The sequence below is a fragment of the Acinonyx jubatus genome, chromosome D1 (genome assembly GCF_027475565.1).
Source record: "Acinonyx jubatus isolate Ajub_Pintada_27869175 chromosome D1, VMU_Ajub_asm_v1.0, whole genome shotgun sequence".
Classification (NCBI taxonomy): Eukaryota; Metazoa; Chordata; class Mammalia; order Carnivora; family Felidae; genus Acinonyx; species Acinonyx jubatus.
The window spans coordinates 75,057,074-75,066,440 of record NC_069390.1 but is presented as its reverse complement, the minus strand read 5'-3'; positions in this window follow the sequence as shown (position 1 = coordinate 75,066,440).

Sequence of the window (9,367 nt, the reverse complement as noted above, 5' to 3'; positions counted from 1 at the left end):
GACTGCCTCTTCATGTGAATTAGTCCCAACTTTCCTCACCTACGAAACAATAGCAGTGAGACAGTCATAAGGGAGTTTGGTGGGAACTGAGTAATGCTCTGAGGTGTAGGTATCTGGCAGGTACATAGTAGGGATGTCTTACATGTTGTCTATGCTGGCATACAGCAGGGGTCGCTAAAACTTAGAAAGTCTATTGTTCTATTCATGGTCTCACTTTGAATTAAGAGACTCCCTAACTCATCAGAGCTTGGGTTGGGCAAGAGATATGGTAATTGCTTTTGCTTGGTTGCTGGGATCAGAAACCTAGTGACAGACACTCCAGTGGAATAGAGGCTTATCTTAATACTTAAGGACACCTGGGTAGCCCAGTCGGTCAAGCGTCGGACATTGGCTCAGGTCATGATCTCACCATTCGTGAGTTCAAGCCCTGCGTTGGGTTCTGTGCTGATGGCTCAGAGCCTGGAGCCTGCTTCGGATTCTGTGTCTCCTCCCCCTCTGCCCCTTTCCTGCTCTCTCTCTCTCTCTCTGTCTCTCAAAAATAGGTAAACATTAAAAAAAAAAAAAAAGAATAATGAAAAGTCACCTCCTCTGCTCAGCTCTGACTCTACCTCTGTCAATTCATGTGCCCCACTTCCTTAGCAAGACTAAATTTCTGCACCAAAATACTAGAGGCCGTTCACTCATGCTCCTGGCTTCACAGGAGCAGGCCCTCCTGGGTCCGTGTCCCCTGGGGACTGGAAGCACCAGCACCAGGGAGCGGGAGTGGGGTGGGGTGTGCCCTGTCTCTGAGACGGCTACTTAGGAGGACTCCTTAGACGATACCACTCTGAGGAGAAGAGGGTGGAGCAAGAGAGAGGAGGTCAGCCGGCCTTTCTGATGACCCACGTGTTAACCCAACCCCTCTTCACGGGGCAAAGTCTTCGGAACATGGAGGCCAGAGTCCGGGGAAGAAGGTAAGAGGAGCAGGTGCTTCAATAACCTTTTGACTTCAGAAGAAGGGTTCTAATGCATTCTGGGATTTCCTCAACACACACCTGTCCTTGAAAGTCTAACTCCTTGGGGCGCCCAAGTGGCTCAGTCCATTAAGCGTCCAACTCTTGATCTCGATTCAGGTTTGTGGGTTCGAGTTCTGCATCGGGCCCCCTGCCGATGGTGCTGAGATACTGTCTCCCTCTCTCTCTGCCCCCTCCCCTGCTCGCTGTCTATGCCTCTCCCTCAACATAAATAAATAAACTTAAAAAAAAAAAAAAAAACGAAACAACAACACGAAAAGAAACTCTAAGTCCTGGTCCCAGAGGCCTATTTCCAGAAGGTGAGTTAAGTAAGTGCTGGGACTTAGTCACTCTCAGAGAGCGTGTACTTCCAGGAGACCGCTAGGGCACAAAAGGGGGATGAGGATGAGAACTGAGACAAGGCCCACGGCAATGCTTGGGCAGTGGCTCCACAGAGTCACAGGCCCAGCCCCACCAGGCACCCCTCTCCCGTCCCCCAAAGAGTCACTGGCTACCAGGTCACTTCCCTACTTACCCCCTTCAACAAACCATCACCATTTAAGAAGTAAAATGGAAAACAATCCCATGCATGAGAGCTATACAAAATCTAAGGCATATAGTCACACGTGTAAGCAACGTGCAGGACTTCTTTGAAGAAAACTCTAACACGCTACTGTGGGGCGTTAGAAAAGGTTAATACATGGGGAGAAATAACCTATATCTGGATGGGAAGGCTCAACGGTGGGAAGATACCAGCCCTCCACCCAAAAGAAACGATAAAATTCCAGGAGGTTGGGATGTTTACGTTTATCTCATTATTATTTACTCATTTTTAATTGAAACACTGTGGACATGCAAGTTGGGATTTTATTTTTAACGAATGTCTTGACCAAATTGTTGAACACTTGGCTATGAACGTAAATTTGTACAAACGGAACATAGTGAAAAGTTCAGAAACAAATGCAAGTACGTGAAAAAATTTTACATATAAGAAAAATTTTTAAAGGTAAAGAAGCAGGAAAAAAAGAAAATCTATGGGGAAAGCGTAAACGATTCCGTAAATGGTGTCAGGAAAGTTTCCCAACAATGTGGTAGAAAATACATTGCCACCGTTGAGCACAAGGGCCATGTAAGACTCATCGATTTGGCCAGTCAAGAAAGGAGAGGCCATCTGGGGCACCTGGGTGGTTCAGTCGGTTGAGTGTCCGACTCTTGGTTTCGGCTCAGGTCCTGATCTTGTGGTTCTGAGATCGAGTCCTGATCTTGTGGTTCCGAAGTCAGACGCTCAACTGACTGAGCCACCCAGGCGCCCCAAGGCTGCTGCTAATTTGCATAGCTTTCTGCTGTACCCCAAGGGAGGTAGAAAGCCGCAAACCACATCAGTACCGGAAGGCCATGGGAAGCTGTCCCTGACAGAATCCTTAGGAGACAGTGATTTGCTCCTGGCAAATCTCCCGTTTTCCCCAGTCCAGAAAGATCCCAAGGCGTCCTGCCAGGATTCGCATCAGCTGCGCTCAGCTCCTGCGCAGGGGGCCGGTGCAGGTGCCTGTGATGTCTGCCTGCCCGCACAGAGCTGTTCCCTCAGAAGTCCTCTGGGGGACATTTCCTCTCCTTGAAGATTTAAAGGAAAAGAACAAATAAATATACTAGAGAAACATATAGGTAAACGCGTATTTAATCCTGAGCTGGGGTGGCCTTTCGGAGCATGATAGCAAAAGCAGAAAATAACAAAAGAAAAAGAAAACAGATAAATTGATTCTATGAGAAGATTTTGTAGATCAATGAGTTTAAAATACCAATATTGTGATTCAATTCCTTGGCTGACACAGCTTTTTTATTTTCTTAGAGTTTCTGATTACCTTTCTCTTTTTCGTTAATGTCTTTATTTATCTTTATTTTGAAAAGTTATTTCATTATATGAGATTAGCAGGCAAGTTCTCTCTATACCCTTCTAGGTGAATAGTCTTAGCCTTTAAGGCTCTCCCACGTGGAATCTCCCATTTTCAGGGTCCCGTGTCTTTCTCCTCGATTTGTTTGTCTCTCAGAATACACCCTGCAGTAACTTCCTAGGGAAGGATGAATGAGAGGTAGCACATCTGGGTCCTTGTATGTCTACATCTAGCTTTAGTCTATCGGCCCCCACCCGCTGACTCACCCCCACCTGCCCCCTCAACCGCCACCCCACACACACCATTGAGAGTTTTCCTGAGTGTGGGTTTAAAATAAATGTCTCTTAAAATTTAAAAGGTTTGCTTCATTTTTTTCTAAATTCCAGGATTGCTGGGGTGCCTGGGTGGCTCGGTCAGGTTACTGCTGGACTCCCAATTTCAGCTCACGAACCGTGAGATCGAGCCCCACATGGGGCTCTGCGCTGATGGTAGGGAGCCTGCTTGGGATTCTCTCTTCCTGTCTCTGCCTCTCTCTCTCTCAAAATGAATAAACATTTATTGTTTTAATTTTTTTTTTAATTTTTTTTTTCAACGTTTACTTATTTTTAGGACAGAGAGAGACAGAGCATGAACGGGGGAGGGGTAGAGAGAGAGGGAAACACAGAATCGGAAACAGGCTCCAGGCTCTGAGCCATCAGCCCAGAGCCGACGCGGGGCTCGAACTCACGGACCGCGAGATCGTGACCTGGCTGAAGTCGGACGCTCAACCGACTGCACCACCCAGGCGCCCCTAAATAAACATTTAAAACAATGTTCAATAAATGTCACTATTGCTTCTGAAAACTTTGATGTCAATCTCCTTTATATTCCTTTATATATGTCCTAATATTTTGTTTTTAATGTCTGCGATCTTTTTGGCATGTTCTCTCTCTTTCTCCGTCTCTCTCTCTGGCTGGTTTACAAGTTCATAATGACAGACCGGCTGTGAGTCTATTACCATTGTATTTTGTTTGATTCTCAGTGCGTCCTTTGATGGTGATTCCCAGCCTTGAATTCTGGTAAAAAAATTTCTCCCCTCTCTTTCCTCTAGTCTCTGTTCAGAACACCAGTTGATTGGTAAATTACCCTTCCATCTTTTTTTTTCTTCATATTTCTCTTTCTGTTCTACTCTCTAGAGAATTTTTTGCCCCCTTTCATTTCAATTATTTTGCTGAATTTTTGTGTAATTTTGGCAATCATATTTAACATTTTCCAATCTCTTTTTTCTTCTCCTAACCTCTCTCCTGCTCCCAGTAGTTTTCAACCTTGGCTGCACATTAGAATTACCTGGAACCTCTTAAAAACATCGATGCCCAGGCCATATCCCAACCAATTAAATCAGAATCTTTGGGACATCCGCATTTTCTAAAGCTCTCCAATTGATAGAAACCATTATCCTAGTTTGAGAACCACTGCATATACCCGCAGTATCTTTTTCTTCAATATTATATTAATATTGGGTATTCTTTAACATTATTAATATCTAATATTCTGTATATATTCCATGTATATGTACTAGCTAGCTAGATAGGTAGATAGACTATCTACTTAATTCCTGCCCTATATAGAGCAGATATAATTCTCAGGCTACAGACTCAGATATGCATAAATATATATTGTTTTAATTCAATTTAATTTGATTTAATTTCTACTTCCAGCCCCTATCCTCCCAGATAGAAGAAATTTAATCTTAGGCGATGCAATTTTATTTCAGACCTGGGTTTATACATGCAATATCTTTTGACTCTTTCTTAAGTTGCTTATTTGGGAGAGGAGAGAAAAGTGCTTGGTCATTATCTTTAAACTGAGGCACCTCACTGAATAAATTATTCAATGGCAAAATGAAGTGGGGACACCGCCATTTTGTTCTTCCTCTTAGCTTCCGTGATGCTTAGAAGTGACGCGTCACTCATTCAGATACAGCACAGTTATTAGCACATATATTCTGTCTTTTATAAAAGTTTATTTGTGCCTTTGTCTGATCCCTCCAGTAGACTGTATTTTTCCCTCTGGAAACGAGAATTGCACGTCATGCATGTCAAGTTGCCAGCATGGTACATTACACAGTCATTTCCTCTAAGCTGAAGTCTGTGTGTTTCTGTCTAGATATCAGGGCAGGTGTTAGTGGGCAAACTAGTTATAAAATGTTTTACAGCCAAGCGCACACACACACTTGCTCTCTCTCGCACACACCTGTGTGTGCACACACCCTCACAGACATGTCTGCACACGCAGGCACACATCATCTTTTTTCCTCCACCTGTTCCAAATTTCCACCGTGCGTGAAGCTGTCACCATCCCAGCTGCCTCTCTGTGATCATGGCCGTGCTAACGGCTCCCTAAGAAAGGGCAGGGAGAAGGGACCCGCCAGACCCCAGGACAGAGGATGAGGTTGCCCTTGGCGCGTCTAAAACCAAACGCAGCTCTCTGCCTTTCCTTCCCCCAGTTCAGGCGCCTCTGGTAATTATAGCCTATTTTCAGAACGGTGAGGATGAGGCGCCCCGTCATGTTAGTAAAACGTACAAGTTCTGGTCATATTTTTAATCCACACTGAGGCGTTCTTCAAGCCGTTTCATGGGTTAACCCCCGTGTAGGCTGGCCAGGGCTAAGCTAACTACGTCTGGTGCCGGAATTCTAGATTCACCGAGAAGCCCAAAGGTGTTGGGAGTTCTATGCTTCTGACCTTGGGAGACTGTTCTAATGCTGGGGAAAGCAACTGCTGCTGTGCTCTCTCGCTCAGACTGTAATTAAGAGATCTAAATTCCAAGAAGTTTGGCTCTTGAATTTCGTGATTCTCTGACTACATGGATTGATTCTTCATATCCACAAATATATGTTTAAATAATGTTATGGTGCATTTAACAGTGTACAAGTTATTTCCTGGCAAGTTGGCTAGCCTGGGTGGTAGGACCCCTCCTCTCTTTGGCCACCTTTGGGGCAGAGGAAGTCAGCGTTTGTCTTACTGCTTCTCCAGGAGAGCAACCCTCTGTATACGTATCCTGTCCCCACCTGGTGGTCCACTGTGAACACAAGGTCAACATCCATCAGATGACAGAGTTGTCCACTCCCTACTTCCCTGCTTACCGTCCCCTTATTTCCCAAAGCGGGATACACATTTTTACCTAATGAGAAAAAAAAGTTAATTTAAGGTACTATTTTATTAATGCATAATTTATTTATTCTTCCTTTTCAATAATTATCATATAAAGTTTCAGCATATGTCAGTATATATATACTGTTCACCACTGACCACGTTTACATTGCTTTCGCCTCACTTTGCCACCGTTCTTAAAAATTTTTGATACGTATATGTAATTTCACGTAACATGAATTTCATTTTATTTCATATATTATGTGTGCTTTTTACTTTAAAAAAATTTTTTTAACATTTATTTATTTTTGAGAGAGACAGAGAGAGACAGAGCATGAACAGGGGAGGGGCAGAGAGAGAGGGAGACACAGAATCGGAAGCAGGCTCCAGCAGTAGGCTCCAGGCTCTGAGCTGTCAGCACAGAGCCCGACGCGGGGCTCGAACTCATGGACCGTGAGATCATGACCTGAGTCGAAGTCGGATGCTTAACCGACCAAGCCACCCAGGCGCCCGGCTTTTTACTTTTTTAAAAAATTTGTTACAGTTTATGTTGAGAGAGACAGAGACAGAGTAAGTGGAAGGGGCATAGAGAGAGGGAGAGAGAGAGAGAGAGAGAGAGAGAGAGAGAATCCATGCTGCCAGCACAGAGCCTGACGCAGAGCTTGAACTCATGAACCATGAGATCATGACCTGAGCCGAAACTAAGAGTCAGACACTTAACTGACTGAACCACCCAGGTGCCCCGTGTGTGCTTTTGAAAAACTAAGATAAAAAGACTGAGCGTTCTTCTACTTTGTTTCTTGCTTTCCTTCTTCTCTCTTTCCCTGCTCCTTCCATGTTAGCGCCCACGAGAGAACCCATATCAACAGCCTAATGTGTATCGTCCATGTTCCTCTCCTTCGCTCCTATGATCACACGCACGCTTGCACACGAACACTTACTCGTCTTACGTATATGGGATCATATGATCTAATTCCCTGCCTCTGTTATTCTTACTCAGCAAAACTGCATAGAAATATTTCCAAGGTAACTAGTATAATTCTAAATCGTTCTTCTTAATGGAGATGGGCAAGATTTAGTGGTGTTCTGGAACCATCTCGGATTTAGTACTCACCTAAGAGCTAGTATTTCAATATCCAGAAATTTTGTAGGCTAGTTATAAGTCATAAGTAGCTTGAAATTGTCCATCGTGGGAGAATTTATACCACAGAAACCGGCAAACGGTATCAATCAGGGCCTTCTGGTGACAGTTCACAATAACTGATACGAGTATGATCACCTTTTGACTGGCTGTTCATATTATTTCTGTCTTCTATTTGTTTTCTGTTCCCCCCACTGTGAACCATGTTATAATAAACTCCGAGGATTTGAGCGGTGCTGAACAGGTTGGGGCAGCTGGCCCACAGTCGTTGAGTCCTGGCTGGACAGGGTAGCAGGGGGGGTGTCGGGCATCGCACCCCAACTGCAGCTGCCTCGCTGTTCCCTTGCCGGCTCCGTTTTCAAGAACGCCCTATGTGGACACTTCCTCTGAGGCTCTTCCGTGGTGTTGACTCTCATCCTGGCCTCCATTTCATAGACTCCTCTACTTACACCCTTCCTGCCTGTTGTTCTTAGCCGCCTCCTCTAGCCTTTACATCCTGAGGCAGACCCACATAGAGTAACAAAGGCACAGTCCCTTGGGTTTTGCTCCCTAAGGAACTTGTGGATGGCGGGTAGTGTGGAGACCGAGTAGAGGCGGGGAAGAGCTGGTTTCGCTTGCTCTTTCAGAAAGCAATGGTTGCTTAATGTTGCTGATCTCCGGACTCTGTCTCCGGCCCCAGCTCCTGGATGTTTCCGTGTCTGCTGAGCATCTCCACCCGCGCCCCCCCCCCCCACCCCAGCGCCTCCCGTTCAATAAATATCTCCAGCGTAGAGCCCCTTCTCTTCCTTCCCCGCCTTCTGCCCACACCACGACTTTGGCCGGCTGCCACTTCTCCCAGAGCCATTCTCTCCGTGGCGTTTAAACAAGGTGCATGTGGAAAGCCTGGGTGTCACGGCATACCGGTTCCCTGTCCTTCCTTCTCTCTTTTCTGGAGGAAGAGCAGCCTCGATGAAAAAGGTACGTTCACAGAGTTGCCAAAGGGAACGCGCTTGCACGTAAAGGTACAAGTGTTCTCTAAGGGCACCTGGGTGGCTCAGTTGGTTAGGTGTCTGACTTCCACTCGGGTCATGATCTCATGGTCCGTGTGTTCAAGCCCCACAGCACAGAGCCTGCTTCGGATCCTCTGTCTCTCTCTGCCCCTCCCCAGCTTGTTCTCTCTCTCTCTCTCAAAATAAATAAACTTAAAAAAGAAAGAAAGGAAGAAAGAAAATGTTCTTTAGACAGAGAAACCAAGCATGGGAGCCTCCAGAGGAAAGGGACACTCGGAGTTGACATTTTACCACTTTTTTATCGACCACGATTTAATGAGAAACGAGATGAGGTGGGTGCCGAAGAAGGGGCAGCCCGGGCTCACTCTGGCTTTGCTGTCACCAGCCACAAGGGGGGCTTTAGTCCAGAGCTCACCAGACCTGCTTAGTCGCCTTAGACCCCTGGCCAGGCTGAGGCAGAGGACGCAATTTAGTTGAGAGCATCCAAGTCAGAGAAAAAAAAAATGTTTCCTTGAGTTTCTTCTCTTCCACTGGAAAATTGCCCAAAGCAGGCGCATCCATCAACCCTGGACGAACACTGCTACATCCATCCTCCCATTATCTCCTGAGCGGGGTCACTGGAAAAAGCTCATAAAACATGTGAAGACAGAACATAATTATTTAATAGGCTGTCAGAAGCCCGAGCACCCCAGTCCAGCAGCATACCAGGAAAAATGAAAGATCGCTCATGTGGAAAAGTTTGTGGTTTTTGAAGCCAAAAAAGAAATTGGAAGAAATAAAGCTAGAATGTGTTTTGCTTATAATAGTGAGTCAGTGCCTTTAGCGGGTGGGTCTAAACACGTGCTTAACACTGAGCACCTACTCTGTGCAAGGCACTGTTTTGTTCTTATAAAAAAATTTTTTTGATGTTTATTTATTTTTGAGAGAGAGAGAGACAGAGCATAGCGGGGGAGGGACAGAGAGAGAGGGAGACATAGAATCCAAAGTAGGCTCCAGGCTCTGAGCTGTCAGCGTAGAGCCCGACCCAGGGCTCAAACCCGTGAACCGTGGGATCATGACCTGAGCCGAAGCCAGAAGCTTAACTGACTGAGCCACCCAGGGGCCCCGGTGCAGGACACCGTTTTAAGGTTGGAGGGGTCAAAAATGCTCAGGAAACAGTGCTGACCTTTTGACATATGAGTCTGCCAGTCTGGGGTCAGACAGAGACCACTTACTTGACTTTGCTT